Below are 14,640 nucleotides of genomic sequence, written 5' to 3' on the forward strand. Positions count from 1 at the left end.
ACATGACAACCAGATACAACACATGATCCTAGATTGATCCTTTCTATTAAAAAGGAAGATCCTGGGACAACTGACAAAACCTAAATGGAATCTCTGAGCAAAGGGCATAAGACAGTTCTCCATACTATTCTTACAGTTCTTCTGTGAGGGTGAAATTGTTTTAAAGTAAAACACTATTTTTTTTAAAAACCACTCTGGCTTCTATATGGAGAATAAACTGAAGCAAACCAAGAGTGGAATGAGGGAGACCAGTTGAGAGCTCTGGTAGACATCTAAATGCAGAGTGACTGCCGCATGGGCTAGCGAGGGGCAGCAGAGATGAGAGAATTGAAGACAGTAGAGACTTGTTTTGAGATAAAATTAAAAGGATTTGTAGATAGACAAGATATGGGGATATGTGCCAGAAGGAGATATGGACGACTCCTGGAGGCTGGTTAGGTAGGTGGATGTGTCATCTACTAATATATGAAAAAACAGAGGAGGAAAGGCCTGGCAGGAGACGGGGGAAGGGTATAAAATCATGAGCATGGTTTGGGGCATTATGAGTTTAAAGCTTGTCTGAAACACGAAAGTGGATGTATTCAATAGATAGTTCAACATACAAGCTTGGAGCTCAGAGGAGAGTTTATGTTTTCTTCCAACTTGAATATCTTTAAAATAATGTATGTATGTTATCTGTTTTTGGATACCTGATTTGTATATATGTGTAAAATAAAATTGTTTATATTATTTAGAATTTTTGTCTGTTTATCTCTCAGTTTCTCATAAATGTATATTAAAACTCTCACATTATGATTTGGATTGCCAATTAGTCCAATTCTGTCAGTATTCTGTTTGTTTGTCATAGGGCTACACGGTTGGGAACATACACATTCACGATTATTTTATATTCCTCTGGATTATTTGTTTTATTATGATGTAATGTCACTGATTATCCTTGTTAAGGCATTTTTTTAACCTTGAATTCTATTTTGTCTGAAAGTAATACAGATATATTTATTTCTTTTATTATTTGCTTGGCATGGCTATTTGCATCCCTATATTTGGGTTTATTCATACTATCTTATTTTGTGATTTCCATTTATTATCATTTTTTGCAGGTTCTTCCCACTTTTTGGTCTCATATTAATTTGATGAATGTTTCTGTGTTCTCACTTTTTTCCTCTGTTAGTTGTAAACCTATAAATTTCATTTCTATTATTTTGGTAAATATCTTTAGTACAATACACAATTAACCACAGTCTTCTAATAGAATATAACATTATGTATTGTTTCTACCATCCTTTCCAACACAACAGAGACCTTAATGCACTCTAACTGCACAGTGAACACTTCCATCTTTCTATTTTTCTCTAGGATTTTAGGTTTTGTTAATTAGTAGAAACTGATTATTATATTATTAATTTTACCATCATTCATTAAATATACTAACATCTTGTTAACACCTACATTTTCTTTTTGGGAGAGTGAAGAAGATTGGCCCTGAGCTAACGTCTGTGCCAATCTTCCTCTATTTTGTATGTGGGACACCACCACAGCATGGCTTGACAAGTGGTGTGTAGGTCCACACCCGGGATCCGAACCTGTGAACACCAGGCTGCCAAAGCAGAGCGTGCAAACTTAACCACTATGCCACTGGGCCAGCCCCAACAACCACACTTACTGTTGTTTCTTGTTGTGGAATCCATCAGGGTTCTTTTTCATGCCAAAATGCGTTGGTTGTTAGTCAATTAAGTGATGATCTATGAGGCAGAAAAGTCTTTTATTCTTGATAGGACTTAAAATATCTGTATTGGTTCTCATTCTTAAATAATATTTCAGCTGGATATCGATTCTAGGTAAACATTAATTTTTCCTTATTTGAAAACATTACTCCATTATCTTCTGAATCTATTATTCTTTGGCAGACTAATTGCCATCCTTTGAAAGATAATCTACCCTCCTTCTCTGGTAGTTTTTAGCATGTTCTTCTTCCTTGATGTTCTCCTATTTTATTACAATCTATCCAGATATGGATTTGTTTTTAATTACGCTGATCAGTGACTGTTGAACACATTTGATCTGAGAACTCCTTTCCTTTATTTTTGGATAAGTCTCAGCTACTATCACTTCAAATATTTCTCCATAGTGTAGGGAAGGAAAAGAATTCCTCTACCCATTCTAGGTCCTTCTGGCTGATCTATGAATTAAACTGCCATGAGACAGAATAACAGGAGAAAATCAAAGTTTTATAACATGTATACATGGGAGAAACCCAGGAAAACTGTGTGGCTCACCAGTATGGAGGAGCTGGCGGCTTAAATATCATCTTCAGCTAAAGACAAGGAAGGGTGTTGTGGGTGGTGATTTGGGACTTCAAAGGGAAGGAAGGCAATTTACATGGAAATGGAAGAGCAAATGTTTGGTAAACAAAACTTTGATAAGAATGGACTTAGCAAGGACCCTCCCAGCCTACCCATACCCAGAGGTATCTAGGGTGATGGCCTGTCCTGGGGACAGGCCTTTTATCTTAACTTTCTTTTAGGCAGTTAGAGGGGAAGTCAAAGTTTCTCTCAGAGTCTTTTCTTCTTGAAAACAATCAAGGAAAAGAGATATTTTGAGGCAGCCAATTCTGATCCCCCACAGTAGTTCACTACACCCTCCTTTTTAGGAACTATGAGCGTATGTCTCTTAGATTTTCAGTACACGTGAATCCTGACTACTCTGATATTTTTTAATTTCTTTTTCTCTCTCCCTTTAGAAATCTGGATGAATTCTTCAGATTCAATAATCTTTTTGACTGTGAACATTTTTTAGTTTGCCATGCCTATTCAGTTGTTTTTATTTTATTTCAGTGTCATTTCCCATAATCCCATAATTTCCATTTTCCCGTAATTCCATAATTACTGCTCCTCCTAAATAATTCTTATTCCTTCATTTATCACATTAAGCTTCCTAAAATACTTAACATTTAGTCTTGTTTAGACTGTTCCAAAAAAAAAAGATATTTCACCTGACATGAATTTACATTTCACTGGTTGATTTTACTGGCTGTCATTAGCATCAGAGATCTTTATATGTTTTGGAGTTTTGCCTCTAAGGTGTTTCTGAGTTGGAGGTTTATGGTATGTTTTAGGTTTTCATCCGCTTTTCCTCTGTTCTTACCCCTTTCTTGACTAGTGGCACAGTGGTATCCTCCCTGAACCTTTCATGGTTTAAACAACAGCCTGGAGGTAATGATGATCAAGGAAGTGCCTTTGTTTATTTTCCAGTCCTGAGTCTCTGTCTTAGTATTTCCCCTATCAGCCCTGGTCAGCTGGGCTGCAGCAGTTTTATAGTTGTCTTTCATGGAAAGAAACCCCGGATCTAATTAGTGTTCCCAGGCCTGATGCCCAGTATAAGGCAAAGTCTTTTAGTCCCTATTACCTCCAAAAGAATCCAAATTTTGGCCCCACTGCCTGCTCCCAGACCCAGTGTCTTTAGGCCTGGGACACAAGCCCTGCTCTGTACTTTTTTGTATTTCTATCCCATTTATGGTCACAGAGACATTTATAGTTCTTTCAACGTCCTTCTTTTATATTTTTATCTACTATTGTTATGTATTTAGAATAGAAGAATTGCACCAAAGATGACCTTACTAAGCAATCTTAACAGGATGTTTTCCTAGCATTGCATATCTCTTGTAGATAACTATAAATTTTTTCTCCCTAGCCAAATTTTGAGTCCATGAGCAATAAGACCGTGTCATGTAAGTCCTGTGTTTCTCTACCCATTCTCCATTCCTCTAAAGCTAAGACATACCTAGCTCATCAGGGACTAAATCATAACAATTGGTATGTCTGGAAGGAATCCCTCTATGTTCTGAGGCTGATAAAGACAAGGAAACATATCCTCAGCTGCAAAGACTTTTAACTAGTGATACCATCATAACCTTCCACAGTTTTATTCTAGTAGATGAGATTGAATCAAATAATCAAATAATTAATCAGACATAATTCGCCAAAGAGTAGATAAATAAATATAATATAAAGTACAACTTTTTTTTTGATCTTGCCAATCTTCCTCTTTTTTTTGCTTGAGGAAGATTACCCCTGAGCTAACATCTGTGCCAGTCTTCCTCTATTTTGTATGTGGGTCACAACCACAGCATGGCTGACAAGTGGTGTAGGTTCACACCCAGAATCTGAACCCACGAACCTGGGCCACTCAAGTGGAGTGCAATGAACTTCACCACCATGCCAAGGGGCCAGCTCAAAAGTACAACTTTTATAAGTGTTACCAACGACAGGTACCTAGTGCTATAAGAATCTAGAAAAGAGGGCTTGACCTGATCAGAGAAGCCATGGAAAGGTTCACAGAAGAAATGACAACTGAGCCAAAACCTAATGGATTAGGCAGAGGAATGATGAGATGAGGGAAGAACAATCCAGGCAGAGAGAATACCATCTATAAAAAAAATCTGTGGTTGAAGGGAAAGAGATGGGTATAAAATAAATTCCATAAGGTAGGAGACGGAAGTGTAGGAGGAAGCTTTGAGCAAGACAAGATGCCTCTAGAGATGGGAAAACATAAGTGAATATACAGGCATTAACATATTTCCTTACTTCTTGTGCTGGGAAGTAAATTCCTAAATGGTCAGGAACAATATAATACTATTTACTAAGATGACTATAAGGCATTCATTACAGTTGGTACTGATAAAGATATAATGGACAAAAAAAGCAAGTCTAATGGAATGATGAAAAAGTTCTGGAGATGGAAGGTGGTGATAGTTGAACAACAATGTGAATGTACTTAATTCACTGAACTATATACTTAAAAGTGTTTAAAATGATAAATTTTATGTTATGTTTATTTTAACACAATAAAAAAGTCTAAGTTCATTATAACAGTATATATATATATATATATATATATATATATATATATATATATATAACAAATGTCCCAAGTGATCTATTTGGTCCTATTGTACAATGGTAATAAGTTGGTATCATAGCAAACAGGACACTTAGAAGCTGGAAGTCTCTTTGGTTAAATATATACATAGCTTCCATGTCTATGACTATGGCTATGGTTATCATGAGTCTATTGACCAAGTGATGGGCTGCTCAAGCAAAATGATGACATTTACAAAGTGACATATCTTGTCCATTTGATTATTAGAAAGATCTTCTATGTTGAGGATCTCTAATGAACAGTTAATGGAACAAGAATAATCTCATGTTATGGATCCATTTATTCAACAAATTATTCTTGAGCAACAATTATGTGTCATAATGAAAGTTCCCTTTACATTTCCCTTCTCTCAAACTTGTTCTCACCAATTTTCTAATCTTACTTATTCCACTACCCTTGCAATTCAGGCAAGCCGTTACAACTGCCCACAAATCCATGAATTAGGCTATCTTTGCTTCCAGGTAAAATGGACAAGGACAGATATTTCCTCCAGTTATGTTCACCGCGAAAATTTCCATTCCTCACAGTCCTTCAGGGCAATTGAACTATAAATTTAGTTGAAGCAGTTCATTTCCCACTGGTCCTAACATACATATCTCAGAAGGATTATGCAAACCAGACAATTTAGTTAGTCATCTCGTCTTCGGGAATTCCTGAAGAAGCCATAAGTGTGGATTTCAAATTCTGTGACAACACAACACAATCAAAGGAGTATATTTCATGGGTTGAGAGTGTAATTTGCCTGTTCATAAAATTTACTTGTGCTTCTGGGGCCATCTCATACCTGGTCCAATGTAGACTTCTTCCTTATTTTGATGGACTGTTAATGGGTTCTCTAGGTACTCCGAGCTTTTCTCAAGCATCTGTCTTTCATAGTTTTTTTTACCAGACAAAGCAGAGAGTTAATGACCCTCACTGTTTTCCACCCCATAACATTTTCACCCAATGTCTTAGACCCCACACGCTTGAATGGAACATTTCATCTTCTCTCCCTGGGGACTTGCAGTTCAGAACATGCACTCCCATGCTTGCACACGACCATACAGGAACTTTAGGAACCCACTATTTAAATAATAGTGTCATTAGGTAACCTTTCTTCTGAACACACAGGGGAAGAATAGAAAGCATCAAGCACTTTGGAACATATTTATTCCTCCATCATAGCCTAGGGCCTCTCCCACTCAGCCCTGCCACCACTTGTCTTAAAAGAGACAATGGAGCTGGTGATCAGGAGAAGCAAAGATGTTGACCCTGTTGAAAACATGGAACCAGCACCTTCAGATTCCTTGTACTCCACCGTCTGGCCCTGACCTTTCTTCATGCTGTGGAGAATGTACTCCAGCCAACACCAGACACTTAGGCTCTATCTATTGACTATTAAACCAGGTTTTAAGTCCTTTATACAATTTCATTATGAAAGCCTTCAAAAAAAGGAATCTTGTCTCTTTTGGCTCCCTCTAACAATGCATGACCTAGCACAACAGAGAAACTAAGTAACTGTTACAGTCATTACATTTTCAATGCTGGGCAGGATCATAATTAACACAATAGAACTCAAATACACAAAAACATGTAGAGGTTATCAGAAATTTTAAAATATGTTTAACATTTTTCAAAAATAATGTCCCACCTATACCCATAATGAGGTTACTTAGATTTCTTGCCACATGGAATTTATATCATCAATCATATGGAGATGTGGAGTCATAATATGTAACAGAATTGATACAGTCTATATATATAAGTTGGACATTTTAAATCCTTTTCTCATTTACAATGTCCAAATACAAAATAATAATTTATTTCCTTAGCAAAAAGAAAATAAGGGAAAAGAATTAAGATTTGCCCAATATGAGCCAAAGTCTCTGAACATTAAAAGGCTAAAGTTCCTGACTCTTACCCAAATTCTCCCATTTGTGAGTTGTTCCTGCCCACACTTATAGGAAAGAAAGTACACTATGACTGAGAGACTCCTACATGGACAGACGGTTCTGTAAAGAAAAATTGGGATGCTATTACCAGATGGGAGATATAATGCCAAACAGAGAAAACCAAAAATATTCACTACATTCCATCCCTTGACTCTTCAACTCACATGCATTGCTTTCCATTTGTAAACTTTTTTAAGGCTTCTGACTAACATAGCCAAAGCACTTGGCCAGAACTCAAAAAGAGACTATCAAAACGTCCCATTCATGGGGCTGGCCCCATGGCCGAGTGGTTAAGTTTGCGCACTCCACTACAGGCGGCCCAGTGTTTCGTTGGTTCGAATCCTGGGCACGGACATGGCACTGCTCATCAAACCACGCTGAGGTGGCGTCCCACATGCCACAACTAAAAGGACCCACAACGAAGAATATACAACTATGTACTGGGGGGCTTTGGGGAGAAAAAGGAAAAAATAAAATCTTTAAAAAAGTCCCATTCACTACCTTGATTGACTTCAGGGCTAGGGTCTCACAGGTCAAGTCCTATCTCTTTTAGCGCTATCTGAATCCTGCCAGGAAATTCTGCAACCAGTGTATCAAATGGCAAGTTTATCCATTAACCAACATATCTTAAATAAAATAGTAGGTAAAATGAAAAAGAGGGAATTTCAGTTAATTCTATAACATAAGCATGGAAAAATAGGTAGCACGTTTGTGCTATACCTTACACGGCTGTAGCTAGTTTTAATAACATCCTTCCTGCAAATACATTCCATATTCCCCCACCTTTGGCCAGAACCTCTGTTTAACTGGGCTCTTTACATACCGGGTAAGTCAAATTAACATTCTAGACAGAAGAAATATGAGCTCATGCTGGGACTTCCTGGGTAGTTTTTAGTCTTTCCATCTCTAAGGCTTTCATGCTTTCTCACTTTCATGAAACTTGACCACTTAGGGTAACGTACAACACATGCTCTCGGGCTTCAGCGTCCCTTCAGTGGAGCATTAACCATATCCCCCTTTATGGTCAGGCTCATTCGCTTTAGACAAAAACCCTTCTTTTCATGCTTCACCAGGTGCATGAGAATTCCCGCTGAGGTCATAAGTGTGGGTTAAGGAAGCTGTGACAACACAGCAAAAAGAGGCATAACTGGGAGTGAAATACACCTACAGTGAAATTGCCTGATCCAATACAGACTCCTTTTTCTCTCTAATGGAAGGCAATGGCTACATGGGTGCCTCAGAGATTTCTCAAGAACCTTCAAATTGTTAGTTTTCTACCACACAGAGTGGAAAATGCAATAGCAAAAAGATAAATAAAGGAAAGTTAATGACCCTCATTGTTTTCTGCCTCACATCTTTCAACTCAAGTTTCGCACTCTATGCCTTCCACTGAAATAGAACATCTTGCTTTCTGCCCCCAGAGACATGCAGTGCAGCACATTCACTGCCATATTTACACATGACAATAGAGAGACACTTTACGTAAAACAATAAGATATCCAGCATCCTGGGAGACATTTATTCAAGTCATTATACCCTAGGCCTTCTCCCATTCAGTTCTGCTATTACCCAGCCTTCTTCTTAATGGGAGCTGGGCTAGGAAGCAGGTTAGACAAAAATGTTGACTCTGTTAGAACCACGGAGCAAGGCACCTCCAGACTCTTCCCACCTGGCCCAACAATGAGGAACAAAAATCAAGAATTTAGTTTCTACCAGGTAGATCTTAAGTGTTCTCACCACATACAAAAAAATAATGGTAACTATATGAGGTGATGGATATGTTAATTCACTTGATTGTGGTGATCGTTTCACAATTTATACATATGATAAAACATCAAGTTGTACACTTTAAGTATATACAATTTCTATTGTCAATTATACCTCAATGAAGTTGAAAAAAATCAGTGAAACCTAAAAAAATAAATAAACAAAAACTAAAGGTTTCTAGGAGCTAAAATATCTTGGAACAGTGAGGGAAAGAAAAAAGAATTTAGCCTTACCTTTTACTTGTTGGATCAAGTTTAAACACGTTTATGTAAATTCACCATGAAAGACTTGAAAATAGGAACCGTACAGATCTTATTTAGTTCCCAATACCTAGAACCCAGCATAAAATATGGCATGGAGGTATAATTTGGTAATTGTGTATTGACTGTATTAATAAAGTGGAACCATATCAGACCTAAGATACTAGAACTCAGATATGCTAAAATGTAACTATTTCCTGTAACTGAACTACAATTTGCTTTCAAACTCTCCGTCTTCCTAGACTTGATTCACTTTTAGATACTTAGGCCTTCAGTTTGTTTCCCTTCCTTTCTCATTGTTCCCTCTCCATTTCTCCTCTAAGTGTGGTTCATGCCATCTGAGAGCTTATGTATTATCCTATATCAAAAAAAGAGGTGTCTGGGGGCCAGCCCAGTGGTGCAGTGCTTAAGTTCACACGTTCCACTTCTGTGGCCCCGGGTTTGCCAGTTCAGATCCCGGGTGCAGACATGGCACCGCTTGGCACGCCATGCTGTGGTAGGCGTTCCACATATAAAGTAAAGGAAGATGGGCACGGATGTTAGCTCAGGGCCAGTCTTCCTCAGCAAAAAGAGGAGGATTGGCAGCAGATGTTGGCTCAGGGCTAATCTTCCTCAAAAAAAAAAAGGTGTCTGGTCATGACTGGCCTCACCTTAGTCTTTGTGCATTGAGCCCTTCGCTTGCTGCCTTCTCTCCAGCATAGTCTGGCCCCCTGCACAGGCACTCATTAGGCCCTCTACACTGGTATATAATGAGCTACAGTTTATTCCAAGTGGTCATTTGGAGTTGCTAACGCAACCAGTGCTGATGACCACACATCTTGCTATTGCCTCTTTCTAAAACAACCAAAATCCCCTCCCCACACCCCAAAGGTAAACAAACAAATCTCCATCTGCTTTTTCAACCATTTCCATATCTAAGGTATCCAGGTCCCAGATCCGAGGTCTCATAGGACTACGTGAATGTTGACAAAAACTCTGCAACATCTGGACTAAATGGTAAATTTTACCATTCAAAGAGCCTAAATAAATAAATAAACATTCACACTCTAAATTAAACAGGAAATTTTTTTCTTTCAATTTTATAATACAGCAAACAAGGAAACGTATGTAACTTTATTCATGCTATTCAATATAAGGCTATAGCTGATCTTTATGCCATCCCTCCTCCATTCTTTACCATATTTCTCCGCCTTCAACCAGCACCTCAGTTAATCTTGGTTTTTTACCCATCATAAACCAAACCTTCATTCCTGAACAATAAGAGGTAGCCCTAATGGAAACAACCTAAGCGTCCATCAATGGATGAATGGATAAAGAAACATGATATAGATTGATTGATTGATAGATAGATAGATAGACAGATAGATAGATAGATAGATAGGTAGGTAGACAGACACAATGGAAAATTTTCAGTCATAAAAAAGAGGAAATCCTGCCATCTGTGACAACATGGATGAACCTGGAAGACATTATGCTAAGTGAAATAAGCCAGACACAGAAAGAAAAATACTATATGATCTCATTTATGTGTGAAATCTAAAAAAGTCAAATTCATAGACACAGAGAGTAGAAGAGTTGTTGCCTGGGGCTGAGACGTGGGGGAAATGGGGAGATGTCAGTCAAAAGGCATAAACTTTTAGCGAACAGATAAATAAGGTCTGGGGATTTAATGTACAACGTGGTGATTCTAGTTAATAATACTGTACTGAAATACTTGAAATTTGCTAAGAGAGTGGATCTGTAGTATTTGTACCACAAATCAAAAGGTAATTCTGTGAGGTGATGGATATGTGTGTTAATTAACTTGATTGTAGTAATCATTTCACAATGTATAGGTATATCGAAACATGACATTGTATACTTTAAGTATACACAATTTTTACTTATCAATTACATCTCAATAAAGCTGGGGGAGACAGAGGCAGACCTGACTAGTCACTTCACGTTTCTATATTTCAAGTTTTCCATCTGCTATTAAACTCTACTACTTCCTACAGTGGAACAATTAGGTGCTGCAGGAACCCCATTCGTATCCTTCACTTGCCCTATTGTGACACATTAACCCTATATTCCCGATAGTCAGGGTCAACTGAATAAAATTGAAAGTTCAGAAATAAATCCTTACCTTTTTGATCAACTGATTTTCAACAAGGGGGCCAAGATCATTCAATGGGGAATTCAATAATCTTTTCAACAAATGGCCCTGGGACAATTGGATACATACACGCAAGAGTGAAGTTGGACCTCTATGTCATATCATATATGAAAACTAACTCAAAATGGATCAAAGACCTAAATGTAAGAGCTAAAGCTATAAAACTCTTAGAAGAAAACACAGGCGCAAACCTTTGTGTCCTTGGGTTAGGCAATTTTTTCTTAGAATGATACCAAAAGTACAAGTGACAAATGAAAAAACAGATACATTAGACTTCATCAAAATTAAAAACTTTTGTGCCTAGGGAGCCGGCTCCGTGGCCGAGTGGTTAAGTTTGCGCGCTCCACTGCGGCAGCCCAGGGTTCGGGTCCTGGGCGCAGACATGGCACAGCTCGTCAGGCCACGTTGAGGCAGCGTCCCACATCCTACAACTAGAAGGACGTGCAACTAGGATATGCAACTGTGTACAGGGGAGGGTTGGGGAGATAAAGCAGGAAAAGAAAAAAAGATTGGCAACAGTTGTTAGCCCAGGTGCCAATCTTTAAAAAAAAAAAAACTTTTGTGCTTCAAAGAGCACTATCAAGGAAGTGAAAAGACAACCCACGGAATAGGAGAAAATATTTGCAAATCATATATTTTATAAGGGGCTAGAATCCAGAATATATAGAGAATTCTTGCAACACAAAAATAAGAAGACAATAAATTAACTAAAACAATCTAATTTTAAAATTGGTAAAAAGTTTGAATAAACATGTCTCCAAAGATGTACAAATAGACAGTAAACACATGAAAAGACGCCCAACACCATTAGCCATTACAGAAATGAAAATCAAAATCACAATGAGATACCACTTAACATCCACTAGGATGGCTATAATAATAAAGTTAGACAAGAACAAGTGTTGAATGAGATATCACCTCACTCCCATCAGAATGGCTGTTATTAAAAAGACAAGAAATAACAAGTGTTACAGAGGATGTGGAGAAAAGGGAACACTCATACACTGCTGGTGGGAATGTAAACTGGTGCAGCCACTACGGAAAACGGTATGGAGATTCCTCAAAAAATTTATAATAGACCTACCATATGATGCAGCTATTCCACCTCCAGGTATTTATCCAAATAACAGAAAAACACTAATTCAATAAGATATATGCACCCCTATGTTCATTGCAGCATTATTCACAACATCCAACACTTGGAAACAACCTAAGTGCCCATCAATGGATGAATGGATAAAGAAGATGTGGTATAAATATATATGTATATACAATAGACGACTACTCAGTCACAAAAAAAGATGAAATCTTGCCATTTGTGACAACATGGATGGACCTTGAGGGTATTACGCTAAGTGAAATAAGTCATACAGAGAAAGTCAAATACCATATGATTTCACTCATATGTGGAAGATAAAAAAACAACAACAATAAATAAATACACAGATACAGAGATTAGATTGCTGGTTACCAGAGAGGAAGGGCAAAAGGCGTGAGGGGAGGGTGAAAGAGGTAAAGGGGCACATTTGTATGGTGATGGATGGCAACTAGACTTTTGTTGGTGAACATGATGTACTCTATACAGAAGTCAAAATACAATGATGTACACTTGAAATTTATATAATGTTATAAACCAATGTTACTTCAGTAAAAAAATAAATAACGCATTGACAAGAATATGGAGAAATTGGAGCCTTCATTGTTGGGGAGATTCTGAAATGGAGAACTGTTTTGGAAAGCAGTTTGGCACTTCCTTAAAAAGTTAAACATGGGCCAGCCCCATGGCCTAGTGGTTGAAGTTCAGCACACTCCACTCCACGGCCCTGGTTCACAGGTTCAGATCCCGAGTGCAGACATGCTCCACTCATCAGCCATGCTGTGGAGGCATCCCACATACAAAATAGCAGAAGACTGGCACAGATGTTAGCTCAGGGCTGACCATCTTCAAACAAAAAAACAAAAAGTTAAACAAATAGTTACTATATGATCCAGCAATTCCACTCCCGGGTATATTCTCAAGAGAAATGAAAACATACGTGTATATAAAAACTTGTACATGAATGTACATATAAGTATTATTCATAATAGCAGAAAATGGAAATAACCCAAATGTTCATCAATTGATGAACGGATAAACAAAATGTGGTGTATTCATATAATGGAATATTACTCAGCAATAAAAAGGAATGAAGTACTGATACATGTTACAACATGGATGAACCTTGAAATATTAAGATGGGGCACGGAGATGCTTCTGGAAGAAACATCACCAAGGAGAACCCCAGCTTCAGTTCAAACTTGTATTGGTTGGTAATGGTGGAACTAGAAAATGTATATTCATGAAATGTCATTTGACTGGTGAATTTGAGAAGTACGCCTTAAGTGTTGAGGTCAATCCCTTGTGTTCCATACCAACAGAGGACCTATTAAGTTCAATGTATGGAATTCAGCTGGTCAGAAGAAATTTGGTGGGCTGAGAGATAGCTATTATATCCAAGCCCAGTGTGCATTATAATGTTTGATGTAACATTAAGAGTTACTTACAAGAATGTGCCTAACTGGCCCAGAGATCTGGTACAAGTACGTGAAAACATCCCCATTGTGCAGTGTGGCAACAAAGTGGATATTAAGGACAGGAAAGCTAAGGCAAAATCCATCGTTTTTCTCTGAAAAAAGAATCTTCAGTACTATGATATTTCTGTCAAAAGTAACTACAACTTTAAAAAGTCCTCCCTCTGTCTTGCCAGAAAACTAACTAGACACCCTAACTTGTAGTTTGTTGCATGCCTGGTCTTACCTCCCCTGAAGAAGTTGTCATGGACCCAGCTTTGGCAGTGCAATATGAGCATGATTTAGAGGTTGCTCAGACAACTGCTCTCCCAAATGAGGAGGATGACCTGTGAGAAAATGAAACTGGAGCCCGACATCAGAAGTCTAGTTTTATAGGCAACTGTCTTGTGATGTCAGTGGCGCAGGATGTTTGCCACTTTATTATATAGCTGAGCAGAACATGCGCTTAATCTTTGAGATGCTGAAGGAGACGAATGGGCTTCGAAGTGAATGTGGCATTTTAAAAAAATGCCTTCATTTTTTGGACCTGCATATTTAGCTGTGCTGGAATGCAGCTGTTTCCTTCTCGAGTTTCAAATACAAGACTGCTACAGTCATATCACAACACTCAGTGGTGGAATCTTGTTTGTTACCGTCATTCCCATTCCTTTTCATTTAGAATCAAAATAAAGTTGCATTTCAAATATCTAAAAAAAGAAAATATCATGTTAAGTGAAAGGATCCAGACACAAAAGGCCCCAGATTGTATGATTCCATTTATATGAATGTACAGAGAAGGCAAATTTACAGAGACAAAAAGCAGATTAGAGTTTCCAGGGGCTCGGGCAATGGAAGAATAGGGTATGAGGTTTCTTTTTGGAGTGATGCAAATGTTCTGGAATTAGATAGTGATGATGGTTGCACAATTTTGTGAATATAATAAAAACCATTTTAAATTTATGAATTTTAGAGTATGTAAATTATATCTCAAATGAAAAAAAAAAACAAAAAACAGTGTGTGGGGCCAGCCCCGGGGCTG

General features: G+C 37.9%; 1 protein-coding gene and 1 pseudogene across 5 annotated transcripts in view; one reads left to right on the forward strand and one right to left on the reverse strand.

Annotated features, from left to right (window-relative positions):
* Positions 1 to 14,640, reverse strand: part of WFDC3 (WAP four-disulfide core domain 3) — a 145,270-nt gene that overhangs the window by 100,031 nt on the left and 30,599 nt on the right. The window contains exon 6 of one of the 5 annotated variants that reach the window (XR_011494420.1): positions 14,098 to 14,308. The exons of 3 other annotated variants lie outside the window; for them this stretch is intronic. The gene's annotated coding sequence lies outside the window, so the exon portion shown is untranslated. Of the gene's footprint in view, positions 1 to 14,097; positions 14,309 to 14,640 lie in introns of those variants that run through there. One more of the 5 variants, XM_044748663.2, reaches the window with a different exon arrangement.
* LOC106843005 (GTP-binding nuclear protein Ran-like) lies at positions 13,416 to 13,954 on the forward strand (annotated as a pseudogene).

This window comes from Equus asinus, chromosome 15 (assembly GCF_041296235.1).
Source record: "Equus asinus isolate D_3611 breed Donkey chromosome 15, EquAss-T2T_v2, whole genome shotgun sequence".
Lineage (NCBI taxonomy): Eukaryota > Metazoa > Chordata > Mammalia > Perissodactyla > Equidae > Equus > Equus asinus.